Genomic DNA, 9,675 nt, shown 5'->3' with positions numbered 1-9,675 from the left:
GCAAATGGATGATCTATTCATTTGTCAACCATGTTTCAAATTGAGAGTAAGGTAACTGCCCTTGCAGGTAGCAGAGGGATAAAATAGATTTCGTAATTGTGGTCACTAAATGATTATTATGAAAATATGTGAATGAAAAACTCAATAATCTGTGTGTGTGTATTATTAACCAGCGATATAAATCACCCGTATGGGTACAACATTAACAATCAGTATAATCACAAGGATATTAATGATAATAAGCTGTTAAAACTACTGTACTACTGAACTACTGAAAAAACGGAAGATTGTGAGATTCAATAGTGCACTGCAAAATTTAAATCTTAATAAGTTGAAATATATTAAACCAAGACAATATATGCTTGTTTATGTCTGAGGGGATATTTCTTCCTGCCAGCCATTTTTGTGTGTAAGAGCATTTCACACGCTGGTGCGGAACAAGTGTGTGTGTGCGTGTGTGTGTGTGAAAGTGTTTAATTTAACTCACAAGCTGTCGAAGTAGAGGGTGTGCACAGTGGAGGAGTAGTTTGAGCATTTGTGGTCCTGTTTGATGGTGAAAAACTGAAGACGGTGTGATTTATATGTGCACTGCAAAAGATTTAGTGGGATGAAGAATTTTGGATCAAGACAATGTATGCTTGTTTTGTGTGATGGAATATTTCTTGCCAGGCATTTTTTTTGTGTGTTAGAACATTTCACTTGCCCCAAGCGTTTCAATTAATAGGGTATTATAACTTGTTGCTGAGACTTTATGACTGGTTCTAAGCAAGCTAATGCATGAAGGCGGTTTGATCATCACTGATAAGTACAGAACTGCTTTGTCAGAGACCGAATTAGTGACAAATTAACTTGTTTTCAATCTGGCCTGGTTTTAAGATATATTTGGGTTCTTTGAGGATATTTTTACGTATTTTAAAGTCAAATGTTCCTTTTCTATTTGCAGATAATTTGGCTTATTTCCATTAATAAAGGGATTATACGTATTCAAAAGTAAAATTTTCTTTGTCAGTTGGCAGATCATTTTGATTATTTTAAGTATTAAGGGGATTATTTTTGTCTTGTTATTGAAAACTACATTTTTGCAGTGTGTAAATGTAGACCAATGCTGAAGCGAAGAGTGAGTGGGGTGTCAGCGTGATAGAATAGGTTCTGACTGCCTGCATTAAACCCTAGGGAGAAGTGGGTCTTGGTAGTTGTGAGAACCCGTGTTCTCCACCAGGAACCTGCTCCCAGTAAGGCCTTGATACGGGTAGATTTTCAGGTAGAAGCTTGATTGGCCCTAAGGTGAAAGCCTGCGGGTCATCCGCCTAATTGAGTCTCCCTGAGAGGACCGAGTGGGTACATGTGGGCCGCTGTGACCTGAATAAGGTTTCTGGTGAGTAAGCTCACGGCGAGTGCAAGAACTCCTTGGCCGAAAGACCACCGCGCAGAGGGCACACCAGAGAGCCTGAATTTAACATCACAAAAGATGTATAAAGCCCACCGCTAGAATAAGATAACATCACAGAGGGTGATTAACTCCTCACCCTTAGAGTAAGAGAGTGGGGGGAGAGAGAGTGTGAGGAAGAGCATGAATGGTTGGTCTGTGATTTATGAAAAGAGAAATAGAAAAAGGGAGAATTCTCAAAACTAAACTAGAATATGCATTTTCTGAAGGAAATACCAGTACATGAAGTGCAAAAGTTAAGAAAGGAAAGAAGAGTGAACAAGAGTGGCTATGGATAGTAAAGAGAAAGTTAAAAGGGAAATAGTGAAAGAAGGAGAGAAAATGAGTGAAGCAGAGGGAAGAAGTGTGAGAAAGAGGAGTTGGAGAGGGATAGAAAAAAAACAAGTAGAGGTAAGGTAACTGAGGTATAAAATATATTTGGCAATTGTTGTTGTCACAAAATGATTATGTTGTCCAATGGGTGGTAGTGGTAACAATGAATGGTGGATTTGCCATGGTGGTTGAAGTCTGTCAACTGGTCAGGTCATTGAGAGAGGGAAATTACACTTACATATAGACTACAAGTCAATCTGATACAAATTTGTGATGACCGTGAGATCATTGTCCATTCAGTAATACAGAAAAAGAGTAGAGGACATTCTAAATTAAAATATGTTCCTGTTTTGAAATTATTTAAGGCGTTTTTGTGTATAAAATGAAGAGGCATAGTCCATACTTTGCTACACTAATTACCAGTCATTGGTCACTGATACCTGATACTTTTCTCCTTCTAGCTGTTCTGCAGACATGGATGTGGTGATCAGGTATGTCACAACAAGGGTCAATACATGTTTTAATACTTTTAACTATGATGCATTGTGTTCAATTCTTCTGCTCATTGCTATCAGACACACTAAAAACAGTTGTCATTAAACCACTTTAAAAAGACAACTCTGGATATCTGTGTGTTAAACAACCGTTGTTTATTTTTAATCAAAGTTTAAAACATTTATCTTTTCATGTGCCTATTATTCAGCTCTAAAACACTCTATTCTTATTGCACCAATTACTTATCTTTTAATTATGTACTGTGTACTTCCTTTTAATTATACATAAGGAGTTTATTTATCTGAAGCACACTGAATTGGCCCTATGTATGAAATATGCTATATAAATAATTATTATACGGCTCCTCAGAATTTTCCAAAAAGTTCTGTTAATTTGAATGGGCCACCCCAACGTTCGGACATCTGATATTTCATTAGGACCGCTGCGAAAAATGAATGGCCGCTGTCATTGGCAACGGGTTTTGTGCTTCTAATTCACATCCTTCATATCATTCCGCAAGTAGTCCAGTCATTTAACGTAATGGAAAGTAACTTGAAGTCAGCAATTAATGGTTTGCTACAAACTATTTTTTTCTTAGCGGAAATCACGAAACGGCAACAAAATCGTTAAAAAGCAGTATTTTGGAACAATGTCTTCTATCGTTTTGGCAAGTAACCGTATAATAAACGGGATGATGTATAGTCCGGCGGTCATTATCGTAAAGTAAACCCCTTCAGGTCCCGTTGGGATTTATATCAAATTGTAATACAGGCGGATCAATAACAAGGACTCGACCATGAAGTGGCCTTACATTGAGACATTTTGAGGGGGCCAATAGGTCACCTACTTAAAAGACTGTGGGTGCCACACGTGAAATAATTAAACTTTTCTATTTCAGAATCTACACTTTGGAACATTCTGATTGATGATGAATAATTTTCCAATTACATCTGACACCCATATTTATTTGTTTCCAGCCTATCACCTTTCAGGTGTCATGTGACCTGAGTCAGTTCAGCCCAATTAGAGGATTAGGCTGCCTTCTTAAAATCTGATTGCTTATTAAAATCTGATTGAGAAAAAATTAGACTTTAGGTAAATGATGAATAAGTTAGGATCACAATATTACCATTTTTGAGCACTTTAGGCTTTTAGGAAGACTGCCTGTATGTAGCTATTTGCTTTGCTTGTCCATCTCTTGTCAATATCATGAAATATGTAGCTATCTCTTTATACATTTTCTCAGCTGGGTCATTAAGGCAAGGTAATCTAGCTAATATTAGAAAGCTAATAAATGTAGTTTGCCTGATAGCTGGTCATCTTATTGCCAGTATAACCTCCCAATACCAAAACTATAATTATATTAGAACGTGTATGTCTAGCAGCAAATCAATTCATTTGACAGACATTTTTTTAAAAGGTGAGTTTTTAAACATTTCTTGAATGTCCCTTGGTGGTCACTGGAATAGACAGCACTAGGTAGGTCATTCCACCATTGAAGTTCAACAAATGAAGAGTCTTAACTGCAATCACATGCTACAGAGAGAAGGCAAAGGCAACCAAGGATCATTGGTCGATAGAACTAAAAATAACTACACTGATGAAGTTTCTGGCAGCCTTAGTTGGGTCAAAAGTTACAACATTAACTGAGATCTGATGGACACAAGTATGACAATGTTGCATGGTCTTAATCTGATAAACCATCTACACATTAAAACTCTAACCTCCACAACTCTTTCTCTTTAAGACAAAACCTCTGTGACGGTGAGAAGCAGTTCACTGTGGCAAGACAGAAGATAGTGCAGAAAGCTCTGAAGAACTTTAAAATTGATGTTCCTGATGTGGTGAGCAGCTCTGCAAGAAGTTTGCATTCATCAATGTTTATATAGATTCTTCAGCAGGGTCTTAAAGTCCTGAGAATATTGTTATTTTCTCTTGGTGGCCTTTACAAGTGAAATGGCATTTCTTCTGTCACAATTTATACATTTTATACCAATCATAATAATGTCATTTAGAGAGAATAAGAAAAATATATTGTTTATGAATTCTGTTCCAATATTGTATGTTTTTTTCTCAGAAAAACGTCCCTCGTGTGGCACTGTTGGGTTCCGGTGGTGGACAAAGAGCCAATGTCGGCTTCCTAGGTGTTATGCAGCAGTTGAATAACGAGGATCTCCTGAATGGCTTCCACTATGTGGCTGGAGTGTCTGGATCCACATGGTCAGTATCTGTTTATGGTTATGGCATTTCGCAGAGGCTTTTGTCCAAAGTGTCAAACAAGAAACATATTTGTTTTATTACAAGCCATTAAAGCATAATACATTATACACCATATATATACAATAGGCGACACAACATGACATTTAAACTTAATATCATATTATAGTTAAGCTGATCATTATTTACTACAACAACAACAACAATAATTACAAACAGGTCTGGCAACCTTATATTGTTCTGTGTGATAATCAGGTTTCTCTGACCTGTTACCGGTAGTGGTTCTTAATGGATTAGCCCCGTTCCCCTATAATTGGTTGCAGTCACACAGGTTGCTTACAGACCCCAGGTGTTCACAGCGTCTGCTGTACCATGAATCTCATGTTCTCACACAGGATAAACTGTAATTTATTACACAGGTCTATGTCCTCACTGTACCAAAACTCCACATGGTCAGAGAACGCAGGGGAGGCTATAAGAAAAGCACTGTTGAACATGTCGGAGGGGAGAGGGCCGTCCTTTCACGAGGCCGTGCAGTGGCTCAGGGGGAGAGATGAGGATGGGAATCTTTCCCTCTCCGATGTCTGGGGTGTGATTACTTGCAGAATGAAGGGTGAATCTGTGAGTATAAAAATGTTACAATTTCTTTTTTTAAATGATCCTGCAGTGAAATTGCACATTGACAGCAATTGAAGTCTTGATTGCAGAAATTTGGCAATTAACATCAATGATGCTATCCTGGTGTTTAAATAAGTAACAGTCTACCAGAGACATCGCATAAACACTATTATTCCCACTCTCCCTTCAGGTCTCTCTCTTCTGAGTTGTGCTGTAATTCTATTGCAACCTTGTAGAAGTTCGTCTCAGGTGTATCCCTTTTCTTTTTTTGTCTTATTTCTACTGTCCTTTGCCCTTTCATCTTCAATCCAATTGGCGGTTGCCTGGGTGGTCATCTCAGCCTTACTAAAACTATCAAGCAACTGACTGTTAATGGTAGCCTTTGCAAGCCCTTTGTCAGGGAAATTCACAATGTCTCCTTTTAATCAGACGCAAACACTCCCGTTGAGTGAGAAAGTTTTATAGTCTCAACAAAGGTAATTAAGGGTTTTTCTACGGGGCGCGGATCCCCATTCACTTTGAATGGGGTGACGTCATAAGTTGTTTGTTTGACCTTTTTTTGCTTAGATTTTTTTTTAACTTACCAAGTAGACACGGCACAATGTAGACACGGCACTTGATGCTAGTATTGGGTGTTGGGATGCCATCGAGTGTGGATAGATGGCTAGATAGTGTCATTCTCAATTGATCGGGGCCTACAAGCATAACCTCAGTTTTATCAGAGTTGAGGAGCAGGAAGTTGTTAGCCATCCAAGATTTTACATCTTGCAGGCAAGTTTCTATCTTGGGTAAATGTACAATTTCATCAGGTTTCATGGATAGGTAGAGTTGGGTGTCATCAGCATAGCAGTGGAAGTTAATGCCATGGTTCCTTATGACAGCACCTAAGGGTAGCATGTAAAGGGAAAAGAGCAGTGGTCCGAGGACAGAGCCTTGGGGAACACCGTAGCTTACTCTAGTGTGATTGGATGACTTCTCATGGACGTGAACGAATTGATAGCGATCAGAGAGGTAAGATCTAAACCAGGATAAGGCACAGCCTTTGATGCCAACATGATGTTCAAGTCTCTGTAATAGGATATGGTGATCTATAGTGTCGAAGGCGGCACTAAGGTCTAGGAGAACTAGTATTGAGGTGCACCCATGATCGGATGCGATTAGTAGGTCATTCAGGACTTTGACTAAGGCCGTTTCAGTGCTGTGGTGGGCTCTAAAGCCAGATTGGAGGGTTTCTTCGATTTTGTTTTGGTGTAGAAAGGAAGTAAGTTGCTTAGCTACTATTTTTTCAAGTATTTTTGACAAGAAGGGGAGGTTAGATATGGGTCTACAGTTAGCTAGATTATCAGGATCAAGGTTAGGTTTTTTGAGAGATGGTTTGATCACTGCTATTTTAAATGATTTGGGGACGTATCCGGAAATTAGTGAATTATTCATTACATTAAGTAATGTCTCACTTAATAACGATAATGCATGTTTAAGAAGTTTTGTGGGGATAGGGTCTAGTAGGCACGTCGATGATTTAGATGAGAGGATCAGGGAGTTTAGTTCAGGGAGGTCAATGGGTGCGAAGGATTCAAGGAGAGCACCAGGTTTAGGGGGTGTTGCCATAGCCATAGGGCATTTTAGAAGAGGTGTAAGGAGGAGACTATGAATTTGTTCTCTTATTGTTAGAATTAGCATATGCAGCATTGCTGACAGGCAAACTTCTTCTGTCTCATTTTATACAACACATTAATCAAATAAAAGTAAACCAGTGCACAAACAATTTAAACAACCATGCACATATTACACACATTTCGCTATTGGAGCAACATACCTGTATCATACACAAACAACAGTTGGCATACGCAGCATCTGCACAAGTAAAATAAAATGATAAAAAATACATCAGGTTCAGTATGGCAGCACGGTTAGCTAGCTAACGCTAGCCAACGCTAGCTAACGCTAGCCAACGCTAGCTAACGGAACGTGAAGAATGGGAAGTTCCCAGTGAACTAGCTAGCTAATCACAGTGTGTATATATAATGAACCTCGTAGTCAAGTGAAAAATACAATCAACTTTCTGTTCATTGACAAAACTGCTTTACAACCAACACAATACATACTAATCATAGAAAATACACATTACATGTCGAAGTTGTCGACATTCACTGCATCTACCTATCTAAAAGTTTACAAATTGTGATTGTGCATAGTGGACCTACCGCTGAAAGGCAAACTTCTTCAGTCTCATTTAGTCCAGACATTGTCACACGTTGAGAAGAGATGACAGGGAAAGCCTACCACTCCGTTTGAAAAAAGCGAGTTATCTTCTGTCCAGTCGTTTAAAGCAAACCTTTGAGCTCCGGCATTAGTCTCCCATCATTGATCATTTCACGTTTGGACTGAAAGTCCAGTTTTGAGAACTGCTTCAGCTTAACAATAAAATCTTCCATTTTCGCAATGAAGGTCAAGTAGAAGTGTAGAAGAAGAGCAACGTAATAATCAGCATCAACCCGACGGGTGCACTCTCGCACGCCCCCTTCATTGAGGCAGAGGTACTGTGTGCCTCACCTACGTGCTTTTTCAACAAGACTAAATCGGTTCTACGCCTGCGCACGCATGTGCAAAACCCAGTTTGGAGCGATTGCGCAATCCTAGGTGAGGCACTACTATAATCGTCATGGATACTGACAAGTATGTCTATGATAATCGCTGCTAGACGCTCACTGTTCTTGTGCTCCCACAGCTCATTCACCTTTAAATACTGAAAATAAATCTAAACTATCGAAATAGTGCATCTTTAACTACTAATATTTGACCATCAGTGAGAAAAAATGGAACAAAATCTGCAAATTGTATTATTATGACTATAAAGAATAATAATGCACAAGAAGCATGTTACGTGGTCATTTGCACTACTGTGTCCTTTTTTCATAGGGTTACAGTTTTTTTTCGAGAGGTTAGATTTGATATTGATATTGATATTGGCTTGATATTGATATATGCACTGTGACGATGTAATCGTCCCTACAGGTGAATATGTGCTCTGGCTGCCATGCCATCGAGCCGGGCTCTTTGGTGTGGCGGTCAGAGTGGATGTTTGGCACCCTGTAGACCTGGGTTCGAGTCTGGGTGGGGTGACCACGCTCTCCCTTCGCTACAAATGGTGTCGGGTGTCAGAAGCGGGATGTCCTGCTGTGATGTCATTGGAAGCGCACCCGTACGCGCACACTGTGTGAGGGACCCCCAGGAATGTTGACCCTGTGTGAAGGACCCCATGGTTGGGTAAAGCACAGTGAGAAGGACCCCGGGGTTGGGTGAAGCACTTGTGTGTGGGGTGCTCTGGAAGGGAGAAGCATGGTTGGTGTATGCAGGAGGGATGCCTGTGTGCGTGAAGCGCATGGGTGCACTTCCCGGAGGTGAGGGCAGTGTGACGATGTGATCGTCCCTACAGGTGAATATGTGCTCTGGCTGCCATGCCATTGAGCGGGGCTCTTTGGTGTGGCGGTCAGAGCGCATGTTTGGCACCCTGTAGACCCGGGTTCGAGTCCCGGTGGGGTGACCTCGCTCTCCCTTCGCTACAGGTACCCTTTCATAATTTATGTTAACTTCTTACTAAATAGAAATAATTATTAATTTTTTTTTTTATATAAAATAGCAGCTTTAAGACTTGAAGAATGTATTCGTTTCAACAGTGGATAATTAACATTTAATGAAACATAATACCTGCACTACAACTTCATACTTAGTATGTCAGAGCTGTTTCCATCGACTTTATTTCCCATTGAGTTTCCATTGAATTCATTTCCCATGATTTGTAGTGTTTATTCGGACGGTGTTTAAAGAAATGGCGCTGGAATTTGTAGTTCACTAAAACTTAGATTTTGTATTTGCGTTAGGGTTACAAACTGAGTGCAGACGATGAATTGCCAAACAAGGATTTGCTCAGATCGTGTGTAATCTAGTAGGTAAATGTTGTATCACATTGTCATGGAACAAGAAATACGCATAATTAGTTGAATCGCTTTTGCTCATTTTGAAAATTATCGTCGGAGGCCAGGATGGATCCGTGAGGAGGGCAATACGCGGGTGGCATCACTACGCATTAGCCAATCAGAACGCTTGTACTGTTATTGCCATATAAAAAAGAAAAACTATTTTAAGGTTATTAGTGTTCTGACTTGTATTTGTTCTAGAAATGATCACCCGGTATATACAATGTCTGGGAGATCTTGAGTGCTTTATTCTTCATGCTGTGCATGGTACATTATACTGGTTTCAGGTTGCCAGACATTTCATAATACAAATCCTGATTCTATCAGTACTAAACTTTACAATTAGCTTATCCTATTGTCTGTAGTCTGTAATCATTACGGATTTACACGTTTCAACGTGCTATCTGGGGTGCTGTTGGGTTAGGAGTAACAAAACTGGTAGAAAAAAATAGGATATATAATTCTTTCCAACTTCTTCACAGGATATGGCACGTCTTTTTGCGCAGACAACGCCACCCTCTGACTCTTTTATGTAAATTCAACGATTAACCTATTCCTTGCCGTATTTATATATTTATATTTGCATACCTTGCCGATAAAAAAATGCAA

Source organism: Clupea harengus, chromosome 24, assembly GCF_900700415.2.
Source record: "Clupea harengus chromosome 24, Ch_v2.0.2, whole genome shotgun sequence".
Lineage (NCBI taxonomy): Eukaryota > Metazoa > Chordata > Actinopteri > Clupeiformes > Clupeidae > Clupea > Clupea harengus.
This window is presented reverse-complemented; position numbering follows the sequence as displayed.